The 19,492-nt window shown below is 42.6% G+C and overlaps 1 long non-coding RNA gene across 2 annotated transcripts; it reads left to right on the top strand.

Moving 5' to 3' along the window:
- Positions 1-370: 370 nt before the first annotated feature.
- LOC311254116 lies at positions 371-15,091 on the top strand. Of its 2 annotated transcripts, none has more exons than XR_014622205.1 (4): positions 371-452; positions 2,376-2,538; positions 3,762-3,869; positions 14,789-15,091. It is a non-coding gene; the product is annotated as an uncharacterized lncRNA (long non-coding RNA). The 2 variants fall into 2 exon arrangements; XR_014622206.1 differs by having other exon boundaries at positions 14,786-15,091.
- Positions 15,092-19,492: the final 4,401 nt, after the last annotated feature.

Raw genomic sequence — 19,492 nt, 5'->3', positions numbered from 1 at the left:
TCACTTATTTTACATTATATATATTCAGTTAATTTACATCATTTTGTAGAAATCTGTTTTCACTTTGACACTGAAGAGGTTTTTTTTGTTATATATTTTTGTTTTGTATATATTTTCTATATTGTCCATGATTCCATTTCTAAAAGCAATGAAAAGGGGAAAACAAATATATATTTATATATGTTAATTGAGATATGAGATCTCAATATCTGCTCTTATGGCAAGCAAAATGATTTGTGACAAAGCCCCTGCAGACCAGACTAGGAAACCCGTTTAATTCGCTGAGTAGCACGTTACCTTCCCTTCATTAAATCGCCATTACATTGTCACTTCCGCCGGTAGGCTTTTAATGTGAAATCTAACAGGAAGTGGACTATCATACAACCGCCAGCGTTACAGCGCCGTGCCACCGCTGAAGTCGATGAAACAGGGTATAACAAGCAGCGTGTTCAGTAAGTACTAAGTATTTCATTAAAATATACAGTAGCGTAACCATGACAAGCCATGATAGTTTGATGCGTTGTGTAGCCATTTTTTATTTACTAAAACTGTCGGCTTTCTTGTTTAAAGGTCGCTTGCCGAACACAGGTGTATCATAAATTAGCACTTGCTAACAGTCACAGTCAGCTTAAGACAGTTATCAGAGTTTTCGGTCACCAGGGTGGACTGACTCATTAAAATTAAGGTCATTTGTATGTTCGGGTGTCAGTTATTTTATTTATTTTTTATATTTTATGTTTGCCACGGTAGGAATGTAGCGGCTATATTCACTGAGTCCATCACACCTGGTGTGGGGGGATGGGTGGTTGGTTTCGCAGCACAATGCACTTGACTTGATCACAATTTGACCTGAAGTCATGCTTATGTGGGCTACGATAATCCAACCATATTGAAGTGGGCAAAGTTTTTAGAGCCATGCATTTCAGACGAGGCGCAGTTAATATGGAAGATTTAGTGTTGGTTGGTTATAGTCATTAAACAGTGTAGCAAGCCAGGTTTTGCTTAGAATATTAATTAAGAATGTAGTGGACGTGTAACCTAAATCATGCCAGTGGAAATCAAATTCAGAGAATATATGTGTATATATATATGTATCATAGAAGAAAATAATAAATGAACAGTATGTTAAATGAAGGATTTGGGGGCCCCACTGTACTGATTGATTTCATTACACAATAAACTCAATATTTCACAACTAAGTTCAAGCTGGATTTAACAGAAATTGAGCTGGAATAGCACAATAAAAAAAAAAAGAGATGGTAAAAATGGAATGTTTACGCTTGCTGTTTTTCAGCTTGCTAAGGGGAAGAGTCCATATGCTACTTGGGTAACATATTGTTTAAAACCCTGTAACCATATTTTACTAGAACTGATGCCTAAGCTATCTCATTTTTTATTAATTTCTTTGCAGTTTGATCCCGATCTGAGTCATTTAATTATTATTATTATAATTATTAATCCGATACTTAGCCCAATATTTTCTTAGATAATACAGCTGCATTACGAAAAAAAACACCTGCATCCAAGCTGTTCTTAATAGCTTTTTTTTATTTTGTTGAAACAAAGTAAATACTTTCATATGGCTCTTTCTTATTCTGCATACCCTATTGCAACATTGGTTTTCATTAGTTTAACAAAAACAACAAGTAAACAAAGTCAGTAAGTAAACCCTGATCCTCTACCACAGAGGTGGGCTGGTTATCCAGAGCGATGAATTCAATGACCTCTGTAATATTTGTTGTCATGTCGCTGACTCGAGGATATTTCTTTTTCCTTTGGAAAGTATCCACGAGTGTTTGTTGCTTCGGTGCCTTTGCCTGTATTGCTTGAGTGAACTCATGTTTTTGTTTATGTGCTAAACAGATAATAAGAATTTTTTATCTATTATTATTTATTGTTTCTAGAGCAGCAACAGTAAAGCTAACAGCAGGAACATCACTATATAAACTAATATATCACTGGAAATGAGTCAAAATGTAGGTAAACATAAATACATATTCCTTAAAATCATAATATTGAGTGAAGTTTAGAAAGGATAAAGAATACAGACGTCAGTCAGTAACAGCCATTCACCCTGTCCTCCTCCCTCTGCTGAGGTGATGCACTGCCTGCATGTATCACCTCAGCAGCAGCTTCGTGGCTGAAAACATTTTTTTCTCATGTTGACCCTTTTCTTTAAGAGCCCCAGCATTTTCTTGAGTTTGACAGTATAAAGACAGGGCATGAGCACACCACTACCACTTTTTCATAAATTCAAATTAGTCATTATTCTCGCTCTTTATCTACAGTGTGTATTTTTTAATACATTAAGCAACAGATCAAAAAACAATTGTAGTGGACATAATTTTTTTTTTTGTCTTATTTTTTTCTTACAGGACGTGGTTTATTCACCCAAGGTTCATTCTGCAAAGGAGACTTTGTAGTTGAATACAGGGGAGATTTGATTGATGATGACAAAGCCCAGAGGAGAAGAAGCTCTTACCACTCCTCATGCTCTGCATTTTTGTTTGCATTCAAGTGGAGAGGGAAAACATGGTGGTAAGATTTTCAGTTACTATACTGCTTTATAGTTATATACATTGTTAAATTTGACATACAGGCTTGCACAATCAGTGATCGCCATTTTGCCATCTGCTAATATGATCCTGCAATGTAAATGAAATACATTTCGAAATGTATCAAAGTTAAAACAAATAATTGTATAGGACCTGTAGGAGACTATTTTCATTTCTGTAATATTTTCCCCCTCCCTTTACTTGTTTTTTTTATCCTTTTTAAGTATTGATGCCTCCAGAGAAGACGGTTTATTTGGGTGTTTAGTTAATGATGATGCTCTCATGGGTAACCACTTCTGCTTTTCTACTTTGTGTATGGACTTTTAACTTTGATGTGAAGCAAGACTTATTTTTTGTAAGATTTCTACATGTTTTATCCTGCCTTAGGACAACGGATAAAATTTAGCAACTGTGCTAACTCCGGCATATTTACATTGATGCTTTTTGCTGATATGTTGATTAATATGCATTGTCCTAATCAAATAGATAAATAAATAAATAAAAATGAACACAGACATCCAAATTGTAAGATGAAAAAAATTGATGTGGAAGGAAGACCACACTTATGTGACATAAAGGAAGGTGAGGAAATTACATATGACTATGGAGGAGATGACTGCCCATGGCGAATGCAAGTTTGTGTCACAACTGCACAGTGTTTAAGTGTGTAGGGTTTATTGTCTTAGAATAACATGGTGGTTGAATGTAGCGTCATTTGAAAAATAAATGAAATCTAATCAATCTGTGTATGAATACTTTCACGAATTTATGACATTTAGGACAGATCTGAACTTTAATAGACATGTTTTCCTTTGGCAGAAATATTACTCTAATCGGGGACATTCACAACGTCCCCACAGTGCACTTTTACTCTGGTGTACGAGTACAAACTTTTTTTGTTTCTGATGACCTGGAGACAACTGGTCCCCATAAATGATGACAACGTGGTGTGTGAAATGTCCCCACTAAGCTTCTTGTTTTCAAGATGTGTGACAGCACACAATAGCTGAAGTAATTGTAGGAAAAAATGCAGTAGAATTGGGTGTTTGTTTTCCTCTGAAGTCTGGTGTGTAGGCATGTCTTTATCTTTAGAGCTACGTCCTTAAGGAAATGTATTACTCTAATTGAATATTATTAGTGTTAACATCAAATTGACCAATTGCTTAACATATTTTTTATTTTTTTTCTTCCATGAAATCATTGCAGACGACCACAACCACAAGGGATGTTCCTCCTGTCACAGGCTCCAACCATGCTGTCGTTACAGAGATGGAGATAACTGATGCTTCTTGTCCACAGGACACTTATCAACAGGTACGTTCATAGTTGATGTTAACTTCTGGAGTCTCTGTGAGTCTTCTTTTAGTGCTGTTGTTATCTTTAAGCAAGTAAATGCAACAAGTAAGGTCAATATGAGGGAAATCTATTGTGAATCAGGTGAGCCATACAGTTTGATCTACTGCACCCATAAGGCAGATGATTTAAGGGACATTTAGGATAGATCTGAACTTTAGTAGACATTTTCCTTGGACAGAAATATTGCTCTAATCAGGGAAATTCATGACGTCCCCACAATGCACTTTTACTCTGGTGTACGAGTACAAACTTTGTGTGAGGTTTCTGATGACCTGGAGACAACTGGTCCCCATAAATGATGACAACGGGGTGTGTGAAATGTCCCCACTAAGCTTCTTGTTCTCAAGATGTGTGACAACTAGACTTTTAGTCAAGACTGCCTAAACCGAGACCAAGACACTACCAAGACCAGAGAGTATCGAGTACCAAGACCATGACAGACCAAGTCAAGACCAAGACTAGTTCAGCTCAAGACCGAGACCAAAAGAAAACTTTTTTTTTTTGCCATTTTGCATGAGTTGTAGAACATAAGCACCATATTGGGTTCAGCTGCTTAGTATAAATATGAGATTGTATTATTTCAACTACAGGCACAATAATACAGAGACAGTGCATGTATCATAATGCATCAAATATGTGTAGCAATTGCATGACCGCTATTTCTACACTATTTGAGGATTGACTTCTTGAGTGCTGTTAAGGACTGACATGACTATAGTCCCAAAGTCATCTAACAAAATAACAAGCCTCCAACACCACCCTGCACCTCAAAAAAAGTCTATGGGAAATATGTTATGATTTAAATTAAATATGATTTAAATTGTACCTAATTTGTAGATGAAACGTGAATTTTAAATATAAAAGATACACACAATTATCAACTTGAAATTGCATTATTTCCAATTATAGTAGCCAAATTACACCGTATAATATCAGCATCACTGAAATGGCATAGGCCTAATGCTTAATCAATCACAACGATATGCAAATATTATTCAAAGGCCAATGATGCCATATATTTATTCAAAGGCCATTATAAGCACAATGTTTCACAATGTTTTCACAATGTTTCCATGGAGGGTTTCCACACTGTCCAGGCTGACAGGGACTGCACTATGAGCGGTAAGCGCAAAGGAGGGGGGCTTGCTGTTTATGTGAACAACAGGTGGTGCAATCCTGGTCACATTACTATCAAAGACCGCATCTGCAGCCCGGATATTGAACTGTTAGCTGTGGCTCTCCGTCCCTACTCTGTACCCCATGAATTCTCACATGCTATTGTCGTGGCTGTGTATATTCCACCGTCCGCTAACCCGACGTCGGCATGCGACGTCATCCACTCGACAATAGCCGGACTACAGACTGCTCACCCGAGTGCTCTCATTATAATCTCGGGTGACTTCAACCATGTCTCCATTAAAAAAACACTCCCGAAATCCACCCAGTATGTGACCTGTAAAACCAGAGAGGAGAAGACCCTGGACCTGCTGTATGCTAATGTAAAGGACGCATACACCTCCACGTCTCTCCCCCCACTGGGAAGATCAGATCACAACCTGGTGCTTCTCACCCCCTGCTCTAGTGAAGAGGCTGCCTGTGACCACAAACACAGTGAGGACATGGTCAGAGGACTGCTATGAGGCACTGCAGGGCTGCTTTGAGGTGACTGACTGGAATGTACTCTGTGAGCCACACGGAGAGGACATTGATGGCCTTACTGAGTGCATTACGGACTACATTAATTTCTGTGTGGAGGGCATTGTCCCAGCAAGGACTGTGCGCTGTTACCCAAACAACAAGCCTTGACTTACAAAAGAGGAGGAGCTGAGGGACATTCAGAGGGACCTGAATGTCAAGATCAAAGAGGCTAAGGACGGCTACAGAAGGAAGCTGGAGTGGAAACTCCAGCAGAATAACATGAGGGAGGTCTGGAGTGGTATGAGGACCATTACCGGCTTCAGACCAACTAGCGGTGGAGCTGATGGTAGTGTGGCTAGGGCCAATGAGTTAAATCTATTCTTCAATAGATTTGACACTGCAGCCCTGGCCCCTGCTGGCTCTCCTGTTGACTGTCTCCAGCCACCACAGCTTCAGACCCCCCCTCCTCCTCCTGCTAGCACCCCATCCAACTTCTTGAGCACCTCACACCCATCCCCCACTCCTCACACCTACTCTGGCTCCCATGCTACCTGGCCTCCTCTCATTGTGGACTCCAACTCTCCCCCTTCTCGACCTGCACTGTTTACACCGCTTCATGTCAGGAGACAGCTGAGCAAACTCCCCGCCGGTAAGGCTGCAGGCCCTGACGGTTTCAGCCCACGGGTTCTCAGAGCCTGCGCCGAACAGCTCTGTGGAGTGCTTCATCGTGTCTTCAACATGAGCCTTAGCCTCCAGAAGGTCCCTGTGATATGGAAGACGTCCTGCCTCGTTCCAGTGCCAAAGACGCCGCAGCCCAGTGGTTTCTCGGACCGGTGGCACTGACGTCACATATCATGAAGACCCTTGAGAGACTCGTCCTGGAGCAGCTCAGGCCTATGGTCAGGCCGCACCTGGATCCCCTCCAGTTCGCCTACCGGCCCCGGATTGGAGTCGGGGATGCCATTATCTTCCTGCTGAACCGTGTCTACGCCCACCTGGACATGCCGGGGAGCACTGTGAGGGTCACTTTCTTTGACTTCTCCAGTGCTTTCAATACCATCAGGCCTGCTCTACTGGGTGACAAGCTGACGGCGATGCTGGTGGATCCCCCCCTTGTGTCTTGGATTGTGGATTACCTCACTGGCCGACCACAGTACGTGCGCTTGCGGAACTGTGTGTCAGATGCTGTGGTCAGCAACACCGGGGCTCCACAAGGGACTGTCCTCTCTCCTTTCCTCGTCACACTTTATACCACGGACTTCAGCTACCAGACAGATGTCCCCATTATGGACATCTAAATCTACCCAGCTCAAACCAAACTGGGGACAAGTAGTGGCGGCTCCAGAGATTTATTACTGGGGGGTCCATGGGGGGGGGGGCCGGATTGTTTATAGGAGGTGCTAGTGAATTCTGACACAACAAACACCAAAAAAATAATCTTAATAATAAGATTTATTGATCCCGGGTTAATATACTGTACATAAGGGTTTTGTGTTTGGCTTTACTTCAATTATCAAAACAATCATACAATCAACCCAGTATTTATGTCCCCAACCAAATAACATGACGGCACAAAACAAAAACAGCAGCTGATCACCATCACTCCAAAACTAAATAGAAAGGGTTCCAGATCTTGTCCGACTTGTGTTTCAGGCTGTAACATGTAACATCATAAACACTGTGAATTATTTTAACAAGCACCACAGAGAACATCTGTAGATTTACAAAATAGTCCAACTGTGAGCAGCAACAAATGTAGCACAGTATATAGTTAAATATACAAAGCCATCTAACAAAATAAACTGTTACAGGCTACATAACTTGTGTGTCACTCCTCTTGTGTGTCCTATAAACTCCTCTCCACTCCCATCCTCCTCTGTTCTCCCCTCCTTTTAGGGCTCCACTGAAACTAACTGAGTGAGACGCACAAATACACAAACACACACACACACACACACAAACACACACACACACACACACACACACACACACACAGGATAAATACAACAGGTATAATAATAGGCAAACAATAAGTAGCATAATTCAGACCTGTCAAAAAAGAATTGTGTACTCACTAGTCATAAGAGAATGATCCGCCTGTTGTTGTGATTAGCTGCGAAGCGGTCAATGACTGCATCCACATCCAGTTCTTTGGTCCTTTTTGGAGCTGATTGCCAGCACACCCAGATTGCTGGTTCGGGCATCTCCACTTCTGTTCCTGAGGTAGGTTTTTAAACGCCGTAAGCAGGAAAAACTCCTCTCACATGCAGCTGATGTGATGGGCAGTGTCATGGAGATGCACACAAGTTTGCACAGGTCGACAAAAGCATCCTTGTATGTCCTCAATAGCACCAGCACATCATGGGTGGTGCTGACAACGTCCCCACTTTGTTTTTTCCTCACAATAAGTCTTTTTACCTGGTGAAGTTCTGCTCCAAGGTTTTCCTCCAAGACTCTATAGTGTTTAGCCATGGGCAAAAGGGCATTTTTGTCCATGAATGTCTTGTGTTTGGGGTTAACAGCTGCTGCTCCTTCCAGAATGTGGCAGCTTTCAGAAGAAAATCGCCTGTTCAATTCACTGATTAATCTGTCGATTACTGGGGAAAAAGCAGTGCTTGCAATAGTCATCTGAAGTTTCCAGTGGCTCTTTTGATCCTGTTTGGCTGTTCACCACAAACTCCAGCAGGTGGCGGGGCTGTTTTTTTCTCCTCACTTGTGGGCGCTGCATGTCAATGCTAAGTGACTCACACATGTCACTGGCACAGTCCCAGATTTTTGTCCATGTTTCAGCATTGCGTTTGTCATTGAGGGCATCAACAACTGCAAAGACCAGGTCAATGGCAGATGCCAGCTCCAAATCTGTGGCCTGTAGATGATCAGATAAGGTTTTTGTGAGACTAAATATGCTCTCCAGCATATAGATGTGCAGAACAAACTGTGCATCAATAAGTCCAATCAGTGATTTCGCTTCAGTAGCTCTATGAGCATTCGTCTGGTTGCTCACATCCACAAGAGTTGCTAAGATAGAAGGGATTGTTCTTTTTATTGCCCACAGTGTAGAATATTGGCAGGCCCATCTGGTATCTGATAGTCTTTTCAGTTCTGCTGTTCGTTTAATGGGCTCGAGTTCTTGCTGTTTCTCCATGAACACCTTGTGTGTCACTGCCCCAGAAAAAAAGTTGTACAGCATCTGGACTGTTGCAAAGCATTCTGCAACTGGTTTCACATTATGCACACAGTCAACTAAAACTAAGTTTAGTCTGTGCGCTTCGCAATGGATGTAAAGTGCATGTGGCACTTCTTGGCGTAATTTTTCCTGGACACCGTTGTTGCACCCGGACATGACAGATGCCCCGTCATAGCACTGTGCAATGCATGCATTTTTGTCTATGTTGCACTTAGCCAATGTCTGTTTAACTGACTTGAGTAAAGACTGTGCATCCAAGCCATCTGCAGGGATAAAGTCCAGAAACTCCTCATGAATGTTGTCATTATTTAGGCAACGCAGAACAACAGATATCTGCTCTTTCTTGCTCACAATTTTTGTTTCATCCACCATTTGAGCAAAGTGCTCTCCTAGCTTAACCTCGTTGCTTACTTGTTCTCTCACCATGCTGGACATAATATCAATCAGCTCATTTTGAATATCATGGTGCACATATTTAGCATTACCGGGTCCACTAGATAATTTCTTTGACACAGTACTGTCAAATTTCCCCAGCAGATTTAACAGTTCAAGGAAATTACCTCTGTTGGTGGACTGCTCATCCTCTCTGTGCCCCCTCTGTCCAATCGTTTGACAAGCTGTAAACTGCAGTGACTCCACCACTGCTTGCATGTACTGCCTGTTTTCTTGTACAATCTTGCTATGTCCAGTATCAAGGTGCGTCAAAATCCTCGACCCGCTTTTCTGTTTTTCCTTAAACTCACACCATCCTTCCATGGCTAGTCTGTGAGAAGCACTTGCATTGTGCTGAGCCAGTTTCTCTGCTCCTTTTCTCCAGTTTGTGAACCCGGCATGGGTGAAGCTCTTTTCTGTGTGACTCGGCCCATGGCCAAGGTGGTGGAAAAAATGCCTACAGGCATGGCAAATGGCCTCATCAATTGACAGCGAGTATTGCAGCCACGAATACTGTTTGAACCACAAGTAGTTAAAACTCCTTAAAGTTGGCTGGGAATGGGATCCAAATCTCTGACGCATGTATGACTGGAGTTGAGGCCGCCTCGGTCCCTCTGCTGGGTCTTGGCTCAAATCCACAGGGCCACCAAGATTCCTGCCGCCCGTGACCACAGTTTCACCGCTCGTTGAAGCACGCCCTTCCATCTCGGCACCGTTCTCATTTTCGTGTCTGTTAGCATTACCTCCGGTCTCAGAGTCAGAGTCTGTTGTTGTTGGAAATAAACCCTCTGCGGATGCAGCAGTCGCCGCTGATTCCGCTGACGCCGTTCCAGTTAATGCCTCTTCCTTGTCTTCATCCTCCCCTTCATTCTCATTCTCCACGTTTGGCACCATCACTCTATCCTCCACGCTGGCGCTGGAATGTGTGTGTGAATCGCCGCAACCGCCATCGTCCACTCTCACTCGTTTTTTTGGGATAACGAAAGTAAATCGGTCCATGATGCTAACTCGCAAGCTAGCGGTTAATAGCCTACGCCAAGCAACGTCAAAAGGTCAAATGTAACGTGCCGTCTGCGTGCGAAACCAGCCAATCAAATCACGTGACACAATAGCAGCAAGGGTCATCATCATTTAAAAAAGTTATGCCGGTGGCGGCAAGGAAGTAGATCCGATGATTAAATGGCTCCTCGGGATCCCCCTGCTCCATGTTGATCCTTCTGAAGATCCCTGAGAACCTCTTCTCTGAAGACTTTTTTAGTGCTCTAACTATTGTCACAATCTGCGGCAGCTGCACTTCCATCTTGTTGAGGTAAGTTCTTAAGTCCAGGACGGTGGGGACCAACATGCTGATGGTAACCACAATATCTCCTTCTGTGAGGTCTCTTGCCTCAGAAAAAGGCTCAAGCACAGTACAAAGGTCTTTCAGCTGGGCCCATTCTCGGACTGAAAACGCAATATTATCTGTATCACATTCGCTGCACATTTCTGTGACAGCCCGGTGGTCAAGTCTGGTGAGAGCTTTTAACTGTCTTAAGGTGCTATTCCAGCGTGTATTGTTAGCTGCCGGGATAGATTTATTAGCCCCGAGGTGGGTCTCAAACATGTCTCTGACCTTAGAACTGCTGTGAAGCAGGGTTGTGAACTTGGTGGCCTTAGCAATGGCTCTTGCAATTACCTTCACTTCTTTCATGCCATCACTGACGACCAGTTGGAGCGAGTGTGCGAAGCAAGACAAGCGTTCACCTGATGACCACGGCTGTTCAAAGTCTTCTACGTCCTCCCACATCATTTCATCATCAAGGTCATCACTGTCACTTTCAGGTTGCTCTGAGTCTGGCAATCTCACTTTAAGGGCCCGCTTCATGTTGGATATGTTATCCGTCAGAATGAAGCTTATTTTGTTGCTAATGCCATACTCCTCAACAATTTCATAAAATTCTGAGGTGATTCGTTCACCACAGTGCTTCCCTGTGAAACGCCGACAATCCAGCAGAAAGGATTTTTAACTGTAGGAGTCCTTGCCTTCGCAGGCAATATGCGCAGTAACCCCAAGGAAGGAGCGAAGCCTCCTGTCAGACCAGAGGTCGGTTGTAAGCGCAACACTTGCCTGAGCTTCCACCGCTTTGATGATGTCATCCTTAACCTTACTGACTAGATAAGGTATCTGCTTCTCTGTCAAGCTGGTCCTAGACACAGGAGTGTATTTGCAGTCTATGACAGAAAGCAAGTGTCTAAAATTTGGATTTTCTACTAGAGACAGGGGCAGAGAGCATCCAATGACATGGTCCTGGAGGATGGCTTGTGTAATGGCCTGTTGCCTGGATGAATGGGCATATAAGTGGATTCTTTGCGCGAAGGAAGGTATTGTCTGCTGTGTGGTGTCTGCCATTGCCAGTGATGCAGGTCCTGCATTGTACTCCAAGTACCTGCAAAATAGGGAAAGAGACATCTGTAAGACATCTGTTCATATTCAACCACAACCAACTGTCTTGCAAGTGATATGAAAATTAAGTGTACAGTCTGTAAGGGAAATTCTCATTTGTGAGGTTGAGAGTTGCTAAATCTCAGAAGAATTGTAGACTCGGCGTGATGAATCGGATCTCTTTAATACATGCAGCATGGAGAGAAGACCTGAAGTGTTCTCTCCCGTCTTCCAAATGTTTCTGACTTAAACACAAAACAGAGTGGGGGGTTACAACATTTCTTCCCAGAACAATGACCCCTTGATGTTTGGTGGATCGTCTCTTTCCCAGGACAGTGACCCTTTTGATACTTCATTAGAATGTAAATTTCATCTACCATCTATCTTCCTGTAACACCCCAGACGAGAGGCAATTGTCTCTCGTCTGACTCTGACACTTACGGCAAAAGGGGTTTCTCCCCTTTTGCTCTCACATCCTGATATGGTGTTTACAGTATATTTGTTACTCAATGGAAAACTATTTAATTTCTCACAAGTCTAAACATCAGGTCTTTGCATTATGAAACCTAAATCCAATCCAGTATGACACATTAACAGATCATCTCTGTATTTGACTTTATCTTTTTGCATAACTGCAGCACTATGCCTGCTCCTCCTGTCAGCCAACTAACTCATGTGTATTGCTGCTGATAAGAAATGAAACCAATCTTAACAGAAAATACACTTCTGCTCTATAAGGTCTGATGTTGTTCTCTACAGAATCTGTAGCTTAAACCATTCTGCAGCTGTAGTGGCATGATAGGCTCATAGGGCCACACAGAAGTGGACTTAACCACATCACACATTATACATAGATGTACCATAAGGCTGTGTGTGTGCGCGCGCTCTCACGGATTGACAGACTGTGTGCAGCGACACTGTGCCGTACCGTATCCACCCCCCCCCCCCCTTAAGACAGTGATGAAAGCCATGATCCCAAACAAAGAAAATACTTTCTTTATGTTGTACTGGATGACTGCGGTATGGAGAGTCCCACCATATGTGACGGCACAACACCTGACTTGGACATCAACTACATCGCATCTGTCACCACTATTGAAGAAGAACCCTGCTCAAGTCAGGACCCCAATGGCAGCGTAGTTGTTGGTGCTTTCCAAAAAAAAATGGCAAAAGAGTCTACAATAAGAGACACTTCTGTGTCCATTGCAGTAAGCCATATGCCAAAATTGCAAGGCATCTTGAAAGTGCACACCAAGATAAAATGGATGTGCTCTTAGCTTTCCAAAGGGATCCAAAGAGAGAAAACAACAGCTAGAATATATTCGTCACAGAGGCAACTATGTTCATAATGCTGCTGTCATGGAGTCAGGGAAGGGGCAACTTGTCCCATTGAAACAGCCACCAAAAGAAGTGCAGGCAACTGATATCATGAGCTGTGCGTACTGCCAAGGACTCTTTACAAGAGAGGTTCTGTGGCGACATGTGCAAATTTGTAAACTCAAGCCTGGGTCAATCAAACCAAAGCCCGGAAAGAACCGTGTTCAGGCTCTGTGTACATACACAGGTCTTGTGATTTTGCACATGAACAGGCACTTGTGGGAAGTTGTCAGTGCTATGAATCCCAGTCCTGTCAAAGAAATTACAAAAAAATGACCGTGTGATTACTGAGTTTGGAGAGCACATGCTCAATAAAGGTGGGATGACAGCAAAAAATCAACAGTGCACTCGAGAAAAAATGTGTGAACTGGGACGACTGCTGGCTAATGCCAGGAAATTTACATATTTACATTACACAATTTACAATAAAAAAGATGGAGGATTTTATTAATTATACCTAGAGTTGGTCAGAGCTGTCAAAGTGACATGTGGCTATGAGAGCAGCACAAACACTTTTGCCATTCCGTTACTTGCAACTAAACTTGGAAACTCTCTGGTAAAAGTCAGTAAGCTCATCAAAGCTCAGGCGCTAATATCCAATGATCAGGAACTTGTGAAGCATGCCACAGAATTCCAGCAAGTGCACAGTGAAAAGTGGAATGCAATGGTTTCTGCAACAGCACTGAGGAACATTGTTGAAGCCAAGTGGAATGCACCAACTCTAATTCCCTTTACTGAAGAAATTCAAAAAACGCACCGGTTTCTAAATGACTTCCAAGGTTATGCAGTGGTGCGCTGTCCGAACGTCCTTCTACAAAGGCCTGGATAGATCTGGCAAAGGTCTGTTTAAAACAAACCCTGCTATTCAACAGATGCAGGGAAGGATGCATTTTTGTCAAGGGACACATCTGAGCCCCATGAGGATTTGAACTGGGCACTGTCTGCAGAGCTTTTTTCCACCTTAGACATTTCTCAACGATTATCATCAGAGGAAAGCGAGGCAGACCAGTTCCAATTCTTCTGACTTAAAAAATGCTCTGTGCATTAGACATCCTTGTTGAGCAGCGAGAGGCTTGAGGGGTTCTTAAAGACAATTGTTACATGTTTGCGAGACCTGCAGCTATGTCACACTTCCATGGTTCAGACTGCATTCGTGGCTTTGCAAATGCGTGTGGTGCAAAGTGTCCCAAGGCATTGACATCAACTAAACTGTGAAAGCATTCTGCGACCCTTTCAACAGTCCTGAACAAGACCGACATGGAGATGGACCAACTGGCCAACTTTCCACGACATCAGACTACATCGTGAGTTCTATCGACTCGCTGAGAAGACGCTGCAACTCGCGAAGATCAGCAAAGTTTTTATGGCACTTGAGCAGGAAAGATTGGTCGAGTTCCATGACAAGAATTTGAATGAAAACACAATTGATCCAAATAGTATGTTTGATTTCCATTTTCCTTTGTCTACCATTCTTTTTGTTTGACCAGATTTATAAGCTTGGTATGTCTCCTGCAGACAAAGTTCTGGGTAGTGTTGATAAAGATGGGTGCAGAGAGGAAGGAAACCATTCACCTTCTATTGATGGTATTTTTTATTTAGTTTTTAAGTAGGTTGTTGTACCATTTATTTTTGTCTCATATTCAAGATGACGTCTTTTATGGTACATTTCCTCACAACGTTCAAATACATTTGCAAATTAACACAAATATAGAATTTTAAAACTTTAATCTTTTATGGCACTGAAGTGTTTTGACACTTTATGGTCAGCATTGTTACAGCACAACTGAAGAACATGTCTGACTAAATTATGTATTTCAGCAGAAAATAATGTTGCAGGTAATGAGGGGGATAACATCCCACTAACACGCAAGAGACGCAAACAACCATCAGCAGAGGATGGCGCATATTCTGGAGATGGTGCTGTAAGACCTTCTTGCAAAGGTGAATTTTTACACAAGATCAGTAGATGAAAAGCGTTTGAAAATAAACAAAAGATTCCTTCCATCTTTTCAACCCTGAGTTTGGGGGTGCAGAGGCATTGTTGCTGATCAGGTAGAATAAAACAGTCACAACCTGGTATAGTTTACTGCAACCATTACTTTTACTGAAAATATTTGAATTACATTATCCCAATTCTGCTTAAACTCTTCAGTAACATTTGCAGTGAAAGATATTTCCTTGTAAGTGTGATATTATTTATTTTACTTTAAAGCTATGGTCTACGATTTGAAAGATTTGTTATTATTATTAACATCATTTAGATGGTGGTTATGACCCAATAGTACCACCCACACAATGTGGAGAGTAAAAGGAACCAAAAAAATCCATTCTCTCTAGTGTCTGTAAAACTGAAAAGAAATTGACCAATAGGAACCATCCGGCCCGAATGGCTCCTATTGGATCAATTTTCCGATCCAATCCTCGTTCACTCTCCTGCTCCTGCTCACGTCTGGTCCCGACCCACTTCCGCATTTGAAACTACAAGCGGACAAGAGGTTTGTTTTGCCCTGAGCAGTTCAGCTGCCTCTGCTCGCCCCACCGACAAAGAGTCAAAGAAAGAAAGTATGTCACTGAAAAGACACAAAGCGGAGATGTGAAACAAAGTGGGCTCAAAACGGAATAAACATCGGGTCATCGTTTGAATGGTGGCGAAAGGTCCGTGAAGATATGGACCCGGTGCTGATACAGCGGTGTTTCTGTTGAGCAGGTAACCTTCGTCTCTATTGTGGATGTTGTGACACAGATAACTTTCATGCCGATGCTGCTTATGACTGTGAAAGCTGCCGTTAGTTTGTTTCTGTGTTATTAGACGGTGTCTGTCTCTGCAGTGTTGTCAACACTTGTTTACTTGTTCGACGGAGACGTTAGCCTCTATGCTAGCATTGTAAGCTAACAACAAGCTAACATTGCTAACATGTTTACACCAAATCCGCCTATTTATTTGCTCGTGGCAGCTAAATGAAGCAGCAAGTAAGATGAATGAAGGGATGGATGAAACCCCAACGCGAAGCGGAGGGGTTTCGGATTTATTTCCGGATTTTTTATCTTATTTGTCTGGATTTATTTCTCCATAACAACCTCTCGCGGGGTCACTACTCAACTGTTATGCTAACCCTCCTCCCGGTCTTGTCCGTTTGTTTTCAACGAAGCCTTTGCTAAATCAATATGATGGATTATCATATAGGCGTTACGATGTGTGTATTTGTGTGTCTTATCTGTCATAAACAAGAGACTACGGTTTACGGACACGTTTGTGTCGCGGTCTGTGTGAGTCTCGGAGCAGCTGTGTGTGTCCTAGCTGCTGTCTGGTGCTACTCAGACAGCACCAGGGACACACACAGTTGCTCCGAAACTCACACGGGTTTGTTTTTCAGCCACAATGTGGAAGCGATCGTTGTGATGAAAGCTGACGGCAGCATCTGTTAGTCTCTTGGCCCTCAATAACTTTTAGAAGTGGCTAACTTAGCTGTTGTAACTTATTACGTAGCTGTAAGGTAACGTAGCTGTAGCATGCTAATGACGTTACGCTAGCTTGGCTGTGGAGCTTAGCTGTGGACATTGTAATGACTTACAAGATTTACGTGAGTTTCAGCGTGCATTGTAATAACTTTATCTGTGAATCCGACATCGTTACTCCGCATTCAAAGCTGGGCTGTAGTTGGTTTCTGCCGGCTTGTTGCTCTTGGTGCTTGTTGCGGGACGTATAAAGTTCGTTGAAGAGAAGAAAAAAAAAAAACCTTGTTGCGGGAGGTATAAAGTTCGTTGAAGAGAAAAAAAAAAAAAGCCTGTAGCCGGAGGGGGTGTGTCGCGGGACTCCGAGGGGAGAGCGATACAAGCTCGGAGGGGAGGGGTTAAGGAGCACAGAGGGGAGGGGTGTGTGTGTGGGGGGGATGCTTTTTTCAAACCTTTCTCAGATCGTAGACCAGAGCTTTAAGTATAGGTAAAGTAAAAGATCAGAATACTACGCCCACCACTTCAACCAAAAATATAGAAATATAGACACTGCATTGGCTGCTGGATTGTACCTCAACGTCGCCGCCATATTTGACCTGGCAAAGACTCGCCTGTACACGAATACAAATAAACGAGGGAACTGTGGTTTTTCTGGGTGAAAAGTGCTATAGCATTGTAATTTCTCAACTGGTTTTGAGAGTAGTAAAAAAATAGTATTAAACCATTGAATATAAAAATGGCTCATTGAAATTAGTTGAGAAATTCAAATGTTATAGTGCTTTTTAATCATAAAAAGCTCTGTAAGCTTTACTTATATACATTTACAGGCCGGTCTTGCCCAGTCTGATATGGTGGCGAAATTGATGTATTGCGGTAATAAACCAAAGTCAGTGCAGCATGTACATGTACATGCCTTTTGTAAGCAACATTAACACGTCAGACTAAATAAGAGCTTGAGTCCCTGTGAGCTTCAATAGATTAAACAGTGTTTAAAAGATTGGTTAATTGAGCCTTTTTTCAGGTAAATACTGGATGTAATTCAGTGACAGTGAAGAAGTTGATTGTAAATCAGTTCTACAACATTCAAATGCATTTGCAAATGATGAATGCAAATACAGAATTTTAAAACTTGAATCTTTTATAGCACTGAAATGTTTTGACACAATTTTTTTTTTATGGTCCGCATTGTTACAGCACAATTGAAGTATTGTCTTGTGACGAAGAGGACATCGTCACCTTGCTTTGCACACATGGCACCACGCACTTTGGACTGAGTGTGACTACAGTTTAATAATTGCACAGACACTTTAAGAGGAGCACCAGCACTTTATTGGAGATTTGCACAATACATTTTAACACTATTTTTTGCACATTTGTATGGATATGTTTATCGTATTTATTGAACGTTTATTGTCCTTGGTCGGGTCTTGGTATTGCAGGTGGGTGCTGTGTGTGCCACGCAGCTCCACCTAGAGCAGAGGGACAGAGGGTTAACAGTGCATAATAATTGTGTTAATTGCTTCAACAAGGAGCTAAGCTAAGAATGTGTATTGTGTTGCTCAATAAGTGCATGCAGTGAAGAAGTCAAGTGTGTTGTGTACTCACCAGTCTTGTCTTCATGGTGTGCAGTCAAAAGGCTTCCCCCAGTAAAAGGGTAACCAAGTGTAAATTGGTGTGGGGGTGGTGGATGTGTGTATTGTATTTTAGTAAATGTAATATGAAGTGGGATGTGTATTTTTTTTGTTAGGGGAGGCAAATGAGGGTGTGTATATAGGCTACTGATTAGGTAGTGTAAATATAGGAATAAAAATGGTGGATTAAACATGTTGATAGGCAGTGGATCCCTGTGGATGGAATCTTCCAGGGTCATTAGCTGTGACACCAGCTGTCGTACTGATGTGTTTATGCTGTTTGCTGAGATGGAGGAATAAAGAACCACCTCTGTGACCCACCTTAAACCTGCCTGTGGATCATTTTTTGCTGCACCATCCAGCCGTAATTGTGGTCATTCTCACAAGTGGTGTCAGAAGCTGGGGCCCACGTTACAGCAAAGGATGCCAAGGCAGGGGAAGAAAAATGGCCAAGAAGAACCAGATGAGGGGCCCTGCGGAGCAGGTGCTCCAGACACCATGACGGATGCTAAAACAGAAGACAAGCTGGATGAATTAGCAGGTATGGGGAAATCACTCATGCGAGCACAAACAGAGAGAGACCAGCAAAGAGAGAAAGAGTCCTCACTTCAAGAACAGCGATGGAGACGCATGCAGTATCAAGTCTCCCAAATGCAGCAACAAGTTAACATGAGGAGAGAAGAACAAAGAACAGAGCCGGACACTATGGATGAGAGTCAGCGCCCACAAATAAATGACGAAAATTATGGTGATTTTGATGACCCAGATGAAATGATGAGCCAGGCAAGTTGGGTTGTCAGACAGAGGGAACTCAAGCTACTGCCATTATGTCCAGATGATGACATTGAGCATTTCTTAACAACATTTGAGAGAATGGCCCAGGTTTGTCACTGGCCTAAAGATGGATGGGCTGTGCGTCTGGTCCCTCTGCTCACCGGCAAAGCCTGCAGTGCTTGTGTTCTGATGGACATGAAAGAATCTGAAAGATATGAAAAAGCTCCCCAGACAAGAGGACATCTTCCAGACCCGCTGCATCCGGAAGGCTAAGAGAATTACCAGAGACAGCACACACCCTGGTCACTGCTTCTTTGCCCCGCTGCCCTCAGGAAGGCGCTACAGAACACTGAGCGCCCCCACAACAAGACTAAAAAACGCCTTTTACCACAGAGCTGTTACACTACTGAACTCCACCCCCCTCCCACACTGATCCCCCCCCCCCCCCCCCCCATCAACACACACTTACACACACACTGCACTACTGGTCCCTTTAAGGCTTGGACTTCTTTGCACACATTTTAATTATTGTTATTGTGAACTATTGTGTATATATTGATTGTTTTCTTTTATATTTTTATATTTATTTATATGTACAAGGCAGCTGGAAGGCTACTCCAACAAAATGTCATTGCCTCGACAATGACAATAAAGACTATTCTATTCT

The sequence above is a fragment of the Pagrus pagrus genome (genome assembly GCF_965226575.1).
Source record: "Pagrus pagrus genome assembly, contig: HAP1_SCAFFOLD_349, whole genome shotgun sequence".
Lineage (NCBI taxonomy): Eukaryota > Metazoa > Chordata > Actinopteri > Spariformes > Sparidae > Pagrus > Pagrus pagrus.
The sequence above is the reverse complement of the archived record's forward strand: the minus strand, read 5'-3'. Positions and strand labels throughout refer to the sequence as shown.